This window comes from Bombus flavifrons, chromosome 2 (assembly GCF_040668555.2).
Source record: "Bombus flavifrons isolate JBK064 chromosome 2, iyBomFlav1_principal, whole genome shotgun sequence".
In the NCBI taxonomy this organism is placed as follows: domain Eukaryota; kingdom Metazoa; phylum Arthropoda; class Insecta; order Hymenoptera; family Apidae; genus Bombus; species Bombus flavifrons.
Window position 1 is genome coordinate 14,020,028 of NC_138443.1, and position 12,745 is coordinate 14,032,772.

The window sequence follows — 12,745 nt, forward strand, 5'->3', positions numbered from 1 at the left end:
GTGGCAAACAAGGTTTTTCATAGGTTGTATAAATTAAATCATCGTGGCTTACGTCAGTGAGCGGGCGCGAGCGCGTTTGTTCCGACGAACCGCGCCTTCGTTGCTCGAAACTTTCATCAACGATTATACACACGTAAGTATATACATACGCGGATGAAAGGCAAACACGAAGGCAGCATCGCAGGGATCAATCGCACGCCGTCGATCGAAATTTATGCTTAACTGAGCATCTCATTAAAGTGACGTCGTTAAGGCAAGGGAGACGGATAATAAACGTACGTGACTGGCGTCAACAACGTGGCCGACCTCTCCGGTTCTTTCACGGCACTGAAAAAACGCTCCAATACCAAGGCGTTCCGTGGCAAATATTGCCTCTTAATTGATTGTAAAATAATGAGTAACTTGCTTGTTGATAGTATGTCCTGTATCGATGATACAGGGTGTTTCGTGTTATTAGGACGCGTATTTTTAAACCTTTGTCATACGAGCTTTTTTAATGGACACGCGTGTGGAAATATAATAGAATTACTCGACAGTTGTGTATGTACATGTAACTCGCTTTTTAGGTGGAGCTTTTCATTGCGTAAATTAAAATAGATGTACATAAGTTGGAGTAACAAAGTTACTTATCGTTAGTCCGATTGGATCTAAATTTGTTTTTTAATTTCTTTACTTTTAAATTAAAATAAGATATTTGCTCGTCTAAAATTTTTAGAAGCGCCGAGTCAATTCACATTGCACGAAACACCCTCAAACTAAATGTGGATACTAGGCATGTACTATAAGAGGAGAGAAACGTATAACGCGTTAAAAATTCAACGACAAACTGAATGGACGAGAGAGTCGTGTATCTGGAGTAGAACAAGTTACGAGTTTCAGTTGCCCAAGGTCGCTATCCCCACCACAACTTAACCATAAATGGTCCAGAGTTTGTTTGGTCTGGCACGTAACTGGATTTCCTTAAGATTTGCGGTCACAGAAGCGAATTTGGAGTATGCACGTGAAATGTAAGGAATGGAGGAAGGAAGAACACGTGACGTGGATTTATGTAGAAAATCGTAAATGTTGATACGCCACGATTAAAGAGGGAGTTATCCGGTTGTAGAGAGTTAGAGAGTTTCTTGATTGTAGTCAGTTAGTAAACTCTGAAATGGGCACATCGATGAATAATGCTTTGGAAAATAACTGCCGGAGAGAAGTTATCGGTCGAGCACTTTGGTGACTCATGGTTAAATGGCAGAAGCGCAGCTATTCAACGACCAAATTAACATCCGTGGCCTCCATTTTTTTTCCAGTAATGCGTTCCATTATCAAGACCTTCAAGAAATTGTCTCTTTTTTATCTGTATAATGCGCTGTTTAAACGTACAATCCTTAAAACAGTGAATTCGCTAAAAGGAAGTAGATACCATGTTTAATTACTGTTAATAATGGCAATAATGTCCTTAGCATTTAAATGTGAAGGTTTCTTGAGTTATTTCTCGTGTTTCTGTATACGTGTATATGTCGTACTACTTTTTGCATTTCTATTGTAACACTTATGATTGCGTGGAATATCTTGTACGCTTCTCGAATTTCACGAGAATAGAGCCGCTTAACTAACAGAAGCTTCTAACCGATTTGCGAATGGAAAAGCACGTCTCAACATCCGCACGCGCGTTTACGATTGCGACTTCGGAACATTGATATTCATTTTCCACGCTTAATCGAGGACACGTGACGATTAACTAATGAGCCATTGACGGCGACAGTGATGTAAGTCAGTTTCGGTCAGACTCACGTCGCTCGCATGCGAACCATAAAAACAGACTGAATTAGACTGTCATGTCGAGTGCTATTCTGATCACATTAAAAGATAATCACATTATTATGTGAAATGTTAGCAAAAGATTGATACACGAATATTTAATAGTACAGTCATTAGTATTAAAATGATTTAAAAATACAACAAGATGAAATACAAATTTCTTATTCAGATGTGTCGAATTAAAACGTTTAAATCACAGAGCTGATTACCTATACAAATTTCTCTCGCTGGGTAGGCATTGTCCCTATTTCGATCAATCTTCTTCAATGGGTTTTGTAGATACAGTTTCGACGACATTTCGATGAATTATCGTTCTCCCCTCGAACGTTTCATTTTTCAATGGTTACGGCCTCGAGAATCGTCTCGATCGGTCGAGCAGAAAGAAATTTCTACTTATTCGCATGACAATGTCGCTTGACTGTGATCTTTCGATGAAGAAATATTTAAAAAGAGAGAGAAAACAGGAGGTAAATATGAGGAAAATTGAACATTTTTGAAATATTCTACCAAAATATTTAATCCTCGACAGAATCAAAATGCAAAAGCTTAAGAATGTCAAAGAAAATTATTAGAAAACCCATAGCGGATATCTCGATCTATTCTTCTCGTAATCTAGGATAAGTTACACATATATATGCAGCAAAATTTCAATTTCACAGAGATCTAATTAAAATTTGAATCCCCTCTATTCATAAATAACTATGTTACGACGGAGGATCCGAGAGAACGTAAAAATCCTAAATTTAAAATATAACGAAGTCACGTTCTTATTACGAAACCAATCCACGTCACGAGCCATAGTAGAATTCATTCGAATTATTGTTGTACTGTCCATTTGAAACACCCTGCATATTTATTTTAATTTCTATCTGTTCATTGGTTTTCTAGTGAGATTATATTTGAACTTCCTGTTCAGAATTTTTCTAGTCAAATTTCAATCAATTTATCAATCATCGTTCGATTGGTAGGAAACAAAGGATTCGCATAAATCATATACTTTAGCCATTCCTCTATCAGAGTTAGACCGACGTTCCCTGCGCTCTAAACTTTAGTTACGTAACATCCCCGAGACTTTCGTTCTAGCGACATCGAAAGAACCGCAATAATACACACTTCCAAATGTGCAAACATTAAAAGCGTTATCAGAAACCGCACACACACGTTACAATCCAATAAGCTTCGATAAATCATTACCGTCATCACGTACTGCACCCTTAACGATCTCTCGTACTGGTCACAGAGAGGAAAAAGAAATCGATATTTATACAGGATTATTTATAACAGTACTAATTTTAAAAGCGCGATTCAAGTTTCGAGTAAAAACGACAGCTATCTCAGCAACGTTCGTCGTCTTCCTAGGCGTGGAAGGACAGTGAAACTTTCTCTGGATTATATGCGACCGGTGTCAGCCACGAGTCTGAGTAGAGAAATTGAAGAAGAGCACGGCTCGAGAACGCTGCGTCTTCTAGGGGTTTTTCACGGCTCCAGACTTGCCCTGATTTAGATTATGAAACCAACAGAAGGTGTTGAAACGTTTCACGTTAAGCTCGTTGCTGTGATGTTAGCATTTTCTTCTGTTAGTTACATATCTGGAAATATTTAATCATCACCTCGTTTCTCCTGCATATTACATCGTATAAGTATACAATTTCGAATTATACATCTGACATTTCGGATTTCGCGTTTAAAATACCTTTCGAACGTCAATCTTAAACTTTTAATTGCAGGTATCGAATAAGAGGAGCTCGCTTTCAACTTTCATTTTATTTACGCCAATAAATCTCTAAGTATCTTTTTTGGTTTTGCATTTACTTCCGTAGTATTTTAAAGTAAATTCAAAAATATTCTACAGACACAATTCCTTCCTGCTACAATTTCGTTTTATATCCTTTGTAAATAGTTTCGCATAATCCATGCATAACCCACGGGGGTCGTATAACGTAGATTCACATAACGTTGCAACGTAACGCGTGCGTGCTATGTTCCAATCGAAGAAACAAAGATTTCAACGTGGAATTTTACTTTTTACGAAGATCACCAACTAAAAATCCATATTATCTTGGATCGTGTTTATACTTTTGTGGGCCACTCCAATTTCAGTGTAAAAGAACCATTTTCTCCGAACATGATCCGTTCCTCTAACAGAAGAGCGAGACGATAGTTCGTCTTAAACCGTTAGACTATCTTCAACTTTGGTCTGTCGTAAACGTTCTCTGTCTAAAATAAATCGTCGAGTCTTCTTTGTTTGAAATAAGTCCGCGGTCTTTAACGACATTGGTGCCACTTAGAACATTTCTTGCGATGGAGAAGCTTCAAGGAATGCGAACAATCCTAAAACTTTCCAAACAAACGCATAGATGATGTCTATTGCACAAGCAGATCGATAATTCCAAAAATAAAAAGGCAGTTTTCGTTTTGTTTCAAATCCTTTATATCCTTGCAAAAAAAAAAAAAAACAGAAAATGTAACTTTCATTGTGATTAGATTTTAATTATCTTCGACTTTGATTATATTTTTCTCTTGTGATCTTCAGTTGTATTTAATGGGGAAAGAAAAATTGAAGATAGTCGGCGGCATTTTCAATTGAAATAGGATGAAACGGAATAAGTTTGAAGCAACGCAAACGAGAAAGTAACTCGTAGCCTTCAAAAATGATTTAATTCACGGCGATATTCTCGTCTGCTGAAACGGCGGCGAAAGAGAAATCGAGTCCCGTAGAAATTCGATTCTAAGTTAAGAATACGGTGGCATAGAAGTTCGCTTGCATCCCTTTACCATGAAATTACCGGGAAATTGCTTCGGCGCGCTCGACTCGATGACTGCTCAAACAACGTTTCGTGTCCCATCTTTTTCTCCTAGTTTTGCACTTTAACCAACGCGCCATTATGAGAATTAAAAAGAATGAAATCTTCATTACAGAGGATTTTTTCGCGAAAAATAAAAGATATATCCCAAGTGACGAAATCGAGTGTACCGGTAAATAGGTAGAACGTGCGAAGAGAAAGAAAAACATTATCAGCGTAACTTGGACCACAAGCGATATATTTTCGGCAGAGGCGGCCATAGCGAAAAGGTTAATTATGTTACTCGGTAAAATGACGTTAGGAAGGTAAAGTAAACCTTTTAGTTAACAGGAAATATTAAAATTGGATTTGACTAACAAGCTTTAGACTCACTGAATGCACTTTGCTCGGCACCCTGTTTGGAAATTACGCGTTACGCCAACTTGTATATTCGATTCTACATACTCGATTCGGTATGAACGTAATATGAACAAAAACCATACAGAAACATGTAGAAAGCAACGATGATAAGCGATATTTTAAACGTAGAATAGCATTGTTCCACTTGGGATTTGGAGAAAATTTTGAAAATTCGAATTTCGTTGAAAAGAGAAGAGCGTTGTCCTTCGTATTTTGCTATGGAAAGTATCGCTAGGAATACGCTCATTACACAAGAAGGTAAATCTGCCTTAACCACTACGGCTACGTCAACGCGAAACAATGCAACGTCTTTACCGAGGACGATGACAAACTGAAACGCTCATCGTTGCGTTTCTTAAGAACTTCTGAAAGACAAACGCGCGATCTAGTTTGCGAAACGGGTTATAGCGCGACAAACAACGGAAGGTATACCTACTACTTCACGTCGACACTGAAGAGCACGTCAGACCTCTGATAAAAACTTGAATTCCCTTTTACAAATATTTGCCTTCTCGCGAAACGCGGATCTCTCGCGAGAAGTTTCAACTTTGCTTTAACACGTTCTCTGATGCGTGGGTTGTCTACGCCCCATATCGAACTTCTCATTCAGGACGATATTTCCAACTTCCTTGCTAAATCTGACCCAGAATATTTCTTTTAATCGTGCGCTGATTGCTTAAATATTAATAATTATTCGTTCCCTGCAAAGTTACGAATTTTTCTTTTTTTTTTGCGTATGATTTTTATAATTTTACAAATACGAGACATATGTTATAGGAAAAATTAGTAGTTTGAAGAACGTGATAAGAATTGTCGTGACCTATGTGGCGCGAACGAAAAATGATCAAAAATCGGCACAGCGGACGACGTATTAGCTTCGCTGTCACGCTCAATGGTGTCAGTAGACTTGTCACATTTCCCGAATCTTCAGATGGACCGAGACTGGAACGTGTTTATTGGATGGTCGCGTTTCGATATGAGAAAGAAGAAATCCTGATATTTACGACATCGATATTGTCGATATCGAGGCATACCAAACAGAAAGATATACGTATTCGATTTCGAAAAGAAAATTGCATGGGAGATAATGAAACTGTGAAATATTCTAAAGCAATCGCGTTTTTCTAATTAATGTATCGATTAAGAATGAATAATTCTTGACATGAAGTGAAACAGTAGCGGTTTAAAGAATTTTGCTTAACTTTAACAAGATTCACCACTTTAAGTAAATATGATAAAGCTTGAAAGAAATTTCATTATATTCTTCGTGAATATTTACTGGCTTCAATTTTAAAGTCAAACTTCCGTAAAAAATTCCTATCGTTCTCAATGAGTTACCGGACAAGATGCTCTTGGAAAAAGGCTACCTAATCTTCCAGCGTCACCATTCTCTAAACTTTTCCATCCTTGGCATCGCGTCGCTTCAACTTCAACTCCGAAACTAAATTCGCAATTATTATCAGATATATTAATCAGGAACTTGACCAACAGTTGCCTGTAAGAACCATTTAAAACGGTCAAACTGGGTGATTCTTAATCTTTCGGATAACCATCGCCATTTTCGAACCTATTCTATTCCCAAAATCGATCTCAGTCAGAGACTGAATCGTCGATTAACCATAAACAATATACAGCTCGTCAATCTCGTTGAGCCTTAAATTTCTAAATAGATACCATCGAAATTATCGATATTAGATACAAAGTAATTGCCATATTTTTCAGTTTATAAGTGTCTCGCGCAACTGGGACAATGACTGGGACATTCTCGTGCCGGTTAAATATGGAGAAACATTCTGTGAGATAGAGTTAAGTGCTTTACGATTCTACATATGTTAACACGAACCTTATCAGGTTCGATCAAATGACGGGTTTCAAAATTTAATAACTTAAAAATTCTACGCTTATTGTTATTTTTCTTTTGTTCGTCTAACTTTATGTAAATTCTTATATTATCCGATTAATCAATTTCTCAATTATTCTTAATATAAGAATTTACATAAAGTTAGACGAACGAAAGAAGTAACAATGAATGTACAATTTTAAATTAAATTTTGAAACTGGCCATTTGACCGGGCCTGGTAAGTTTAGTGATAATTCCGTATACTCGTATGCATCGGTGCATATGAAAAGTATATTCGTAATTTTATTCTTTTATTCAAAAGACGAGATCTATGTTGATTAAATACGCGAAGAATAGTTAATCAAGAGAAATTAAAGGACACCGAAGTCGTAGATATTTTTTTACACTGCATAGGCATATAACGTCAATCTTTTTGAAATGAAAAGCATTTTCCATTCATTCTATCGCTTGGAGCATTCGTGACAACGAGGAACGTCTCCCAAGTAGCCGAATGGATCCAGTCCATTTGGACTGGGTTCAAGGGAAAAACGCGGCGAACCGATTGAATGAACATCCAGTGATTGACCGAACGAGTAGAGAGGGTTGGAAAGTGGGAGACTGGGCTCATGTTTGAAAAACAAGTCGGCGATAAGTTTGTGTAATTGAATTTTCACAACTGATCTTCTGAATTTTTCGAAGGCAAAACCGCGATATACGTACTTGTATCTTCTGTTATCTTAATGGCTGGGCAAACGTAAATATATGCTTCTTTCAACATGGAACGACATTTGTTTTACTGCCATGCACTTGCTTCGACTTAAAATAAAATAAATAAAAAATTTGAAATAAAGTTTGAAATAAGAAGAAAATTTGAAATTAGAGTGAAATATTAAAAAATCTATCGTACAATCGTATTTGTTTTTTAGAATTACAAGTCTAACCAAATATAATAAAAAAAAGGACGTTAAATCATTTCATTTTTGAAAAGTTCAGCGCAAAGAGGTTCGACAAGACTATCCTGCGACATTTTGGCAGAAAAACTTTGCAGGAAAATATTGTCGTTCCAAAGACACGGAATCTCCAATCTTTAAACCGACTTTTCTTTACAGAAATCGATCACCATATATATATTTAACCCAATTCCATTCGCAAGATGTTTCCCTACCGTAATCATACTTCTTTAACGAGATACATGCTACGTATCTAGTTAAAATCTAGTACATGTACTCTTCACCGAACACAGAAAAATTTCTATCACTCGATTATTAAACTTACATAAACAGTCCTAAATACTACGAATACGAAAAATTAATTAATTACGAATTGAGACACAAAAAAGAAATATCTCGTACCGTGTTCACTGAGATTTCATTTTAGAACCGAATAGAATTCAACTCGAACTCGACCCAACACAGCCGAGAGCTCGAACGCAACTGAAACGCTCGAAGTTCCAAGTCCTTGCATTTCCCGATCCCTTCCACTGCCTAGTGCGACGCTAGGCGCCGGGATGAGAGGTGGGGGCAGCCGGAGAAGCGAGGAGCGTCCAGCCGTGCAAGCCTCGTCGCGTCCCCCGGAAATCGCGGACAAAGAAGAAGCGAGGAAAAAGCCAAGGGAATGCTCTCCCTTCTGTGTCGTTGTTTAAACAATCATCAATGGCATTCGATTACGGATAACGCGATTAAATTTCGTATAGGAACCTCCTATTTCTTTCACATTTCGAACGACTTTTCTCGTATACTTATTTGGCGCGAAATTAGATCACATTTGAAATGATAGTTCGGTTCACCTTCGAATTAAAAGAAGCTTATGAACGCGTCATATTTTTCATCTTTTCTTACTATTATCTTTAGCAGTTATAATTAGAATGATGTTGAACATTTAAAAGAAGAGAAGGAAGATTTCGATTTGAAGGAAAAACATAAACTTGGGCTGTGATTAACGGAATATTTGTCCCAAGGTTACATTCCTCAGGTTTCAAAGTTGGTTTTTAAACAGAAGCTATTTATTTTTAGAAATGTGACGACAAGACATCAATCGTTTACAACGACCAGACTTTCTTACGGCCGCTGTTATAAACATTTATTTTAAATCAACTTTAACATCCTTCATAAGCGATTAATCTATTTTCAACGTCTATAAACCTGTCAATATATCTCTTTTATAGATTTTTAAAGCTAGATAGTCTGCTTTATAAACATCGATCAACAAATAAAAATCACCATGATGATGATCGGAAGTGATAGATTGTACAAATTCGATGTAGAATTTTCACGCATTCGTTACATACGAGCAATGCGAGTTACTAAGTATTTGGATTAAATCAAAGTTGACTTTGAACTACTCTGATAGATCGGATTTTGTGCTGACTCTGAAACACTAAATAGGTCACGGTCCGGTTCGGAAAATACTTAGACAGGATTAAATATGATTCGCGTTAAGTTTCGTTCATTCAACGAGGCAGGAGAATGAAATTGCGTAAGCATGATAATTATCTGCTTCGGAAAACTGGTTTCTCGTTGTTCATTCTTTCTGGATGAATGTTAGCATATATTTTATTTAATATTATATAATAGTATTTATTGAACACTATATGTAATATTAAAAATAAAATTCAATTTCTATCAAAATTTTCTCCTTTCGCAAAAATCTAAATTGAGCCTTAGAAATGAAACTTTGTCCACAGCCTAAGAGAAATTCAGTCTCAAAATAATTAACGTGCAAATTATTCTTCTTCGTCTCTCTTCCTTCTCCAATCAAAATCTGTCCACATTCATCCCATTGATCCAACACCTGATTCACCCTTCAGCACCTATACTACCGTTGCGTATCTTCCACGTTACAGAAAATATTCACGAAAGGCAACTGATCGAGAAGCTCCGTAAGCAAGAAAAACGACTGTCGAGGTTGGGCGTGGTGCTTAGCTTGTTGGCTTTCGTATAGAGCCAACAAGCTCTATGCTCTGTATGTAGACACGGCGCACCGGTGGGCGTGAACTTGACAATAAGATAAAACTGATGGATTAGGACAGGATTGAATCTAAACAAAATCTGGGTCACGTTTGGATCAAGTTATAAAACGGGGTCTGGGTTAGATCTAGGTTAACATGGACGGGACTACTTACTAGCTGTCGTGGTGAATAGATAAGGGTGCAATGACGGTGTCGCTTATATAAGTATTAGTTTCGATTAGGCGGAAGTAAAGGGCGCGAAAACGGGCGGGGGATATTGCGATTCGAGATGAAAGAAACCAGGCAACGATGATGAGAAACTTGCCGATACGATGACGGTGCAACGACGATGCAACAACGGTGCACGCCCCTTTTATTCGACGTCTTTTCGAATCGCTTCCGAGGATTTCTTTGGGGAGGAAATTTTCCTTGAGCGATGCAATCGGAACTGTGATAGCTACGACAAATTTATGGAAGGTGGTATTGAATTTGCAACTTTTTATAATACAATCGATATCGATTGTGTTGGTACTCTCGTCTGGAAGGTACACAATAAAATGAACTGGTTTCCTAACTTCGTATGATTCTGGTCGGTTAACATTTCGAGCGTTTACACTGAATATTATCCGGAGATTGGCCGTGCTGTTTAAGGCGAACAGTTTAGTTTAGAAAAGTTGAAATAAAATCGTGCTACTGATTAGTCAAGGGAAAAATATAAAAACGTAGTGGATCTGTTATACGCCATAGATTGTTTACGAATATTTTTAAGCACTGAAATTACCAGAAGTTTGCGGCTATCTTATAAATATTCTAGAGAAATGTCCAATCACATTAGAAGAAAAAGGAATGGATTAGCAAGAAAAAGAAGGAGGAGGACAGCAAGGAAGGAAAGAAGGGAAGAAGGAATAAAAGAAAATGATAATCTTGTAGAACCGCTTTTATTAAACACTTCCGTGATCAACTAACAAAATTCCTGCCAAATAACAGACATCCGCAACACGAGTTTAACTTCGAGACAGCTTCAGAGGCGCTTCGATCCGCTTCAATCCAGCGTGATTATATCGAAGCAACGATCACGTTCGAGTGGAATTACGACACGGACTATTATCGTTGCTCTGGTCTACGGAATTACTGCTCACCCTGTATGCTATGCACACATACATATATCGTTACCCTTTGCAGGATGGCAGCGGTAGCAGACGAGACCCGAATTGAGGAAGGAAGACGAACGCCAAAGCGTTCAGGCGTACTAGGAATGGTGAACAAATATCTACAACACACGACAAAGCTACGTAGAATGCGTTATAGCAGTAACGAACGGGACAGTAAGTGACAACGAGAGGCAGCCGAAACAACGAAGCACGATGGGTAAATATGAAGATAGAGAACATGCTGGGAGAACGCGAGTACAAAAGATCTCTAAAGCATCGACGCGGCAACTGAAACAGATTGAGACTTCTATGACGATGTGTTGTCTTGTGATTCTAGTCTGCTTTAATTATTTCTTTTCTTCGTGACTTTTAGCATTTGACTGATTTCTGGCAACTAATTGGTGGATTCGTTAGTTCAGGTTCAATTTGTAAAGGATGTTGATAATATCGTCTCTTTCGATCATTCCTCTTCTTCTGTTGACATTTAACTGGTTTTTGGTATACAATTGGCGACTTTATCGAACCAGGACGAATTTTCGATAATTCGATTGAAACTCCTCGATGTGTCGTCTCGTGGCCTAATTTTCACACACTGATTTAAAACACAAGGCACATCGAATGTAATATTAAATTCAAAGTACTTAGATACCACTTGTACAATTTTCTGCAGACCTCTAGGGAAATCGCAAATTCCCTCTTGGACTACTTTCACTCGAGAAGGAGAATAATTCCACGAGTCAGATCAGCCACCAGGAACAACATTTAGATCTATTTGCATTTGTCGCGGCGAAACTGGTAGGAATAAATGTCGTTGCGACGACGAACGACACAGAAAAGGCAAAATAATGGCGGCCCTTCGATGTCGGGCATAATAATCAGTACGGTCGAGCGAATCCTCCGCCAACAATTTGCATGTATTCTCCGGTCTGACATCCTTGCTATTCTATGCAATTTGCACGAAGAAAGCAAAGCATTTTATCGACAATTATACCCAAGTGATCTTACGAATAATTCTTTTCTTCTAACAATGGAGTGATGTAATGTACGTAGAGACAACTTCCCGACGTAAGATAAAGAATTCATCGAATTTGATGAACGAGATCCTGCAAGGAGGAAACCGAGAAAGGAAAGGGCAACGTACGCGGTAGTCGACTAGCGGATTAAATCACGTCACCTCCCTAAGTACCTCTTCATAATTAGTTTCATAGAGATCTGTAGAGTAACTTTAAACTCGACCGGCTCGTAAGCTGCAGATTTCTAATTATGGCTTTCAATTAATCACGTAATAGATACCAAGAGTCTTGCGTCGGGAATCAGTTATCAAACTTATTGAAAACTTTGTATCGATGCTTTTATACGTTCGATCAAGATTATGTCATTGCATGGAATTTATTACTTGCAAGTATATTTTTCACTGATATAATAAGATCCCTTGTAGCTATATATTACGAGTTTAGAAAAATTATAATGATATAGGATTTCTTATGAACGACAGATGTTATATCTACTGACGTGTCTATGTTGAGTACTATCGTTCGCGAATTATGATTAATATTGCTAATAATACACATTATGATATACATATATGCGTTTGACGATCGACTAGTAGATTAGCAATTCAGTCGCGAGCGCACTGCGATCGATTTATCAAATGTATAGATAAACGCATGCTGAATGCCTAGATACACTCGTTTGACGCTTGTAAGAAATTTTAACGGTACTTGGATCATCGATGATCGCTTGTCGTATATCAGGTGTCCATGTCTTCGACAACTGCTCCTTTCTACGAAGAAATTAA

General features: G+C 37.7%; 1 protein-coding gene across 7 annotated transcripts in view; it reads right to left on the reverse strand.

The window, feature by feature from the left end:
- Mob2 (MOB kinase activator 2) overlaps window positions 1-12,745 on the reverse strand; it is a 64,969-nt gene that overhangs the window by 22,593 nt on the left and 29,631 nt on the right. For 3 of the 7 annotated variants that reach the window (XM_069132343.1, XM_069132342.1, XM_069132337.1), the window contains exon 1: window positions 8,202-8,286. The exons of 2 other annotated variants lie outside the window; for them this stretch is intronic. The gene's annotated coding sequence lies outside the window, so the exon portion shown is untranslated. Of the gene's footprint in view, window positions 1-8,014; window positions 8,030-8,124; window positions 8,287-12,745 lie in introns of those variants that run through there. 2 more of the 7 variants (XM_069132339.1, XM_069132340.1) reach the window with 2 other exon arrangements.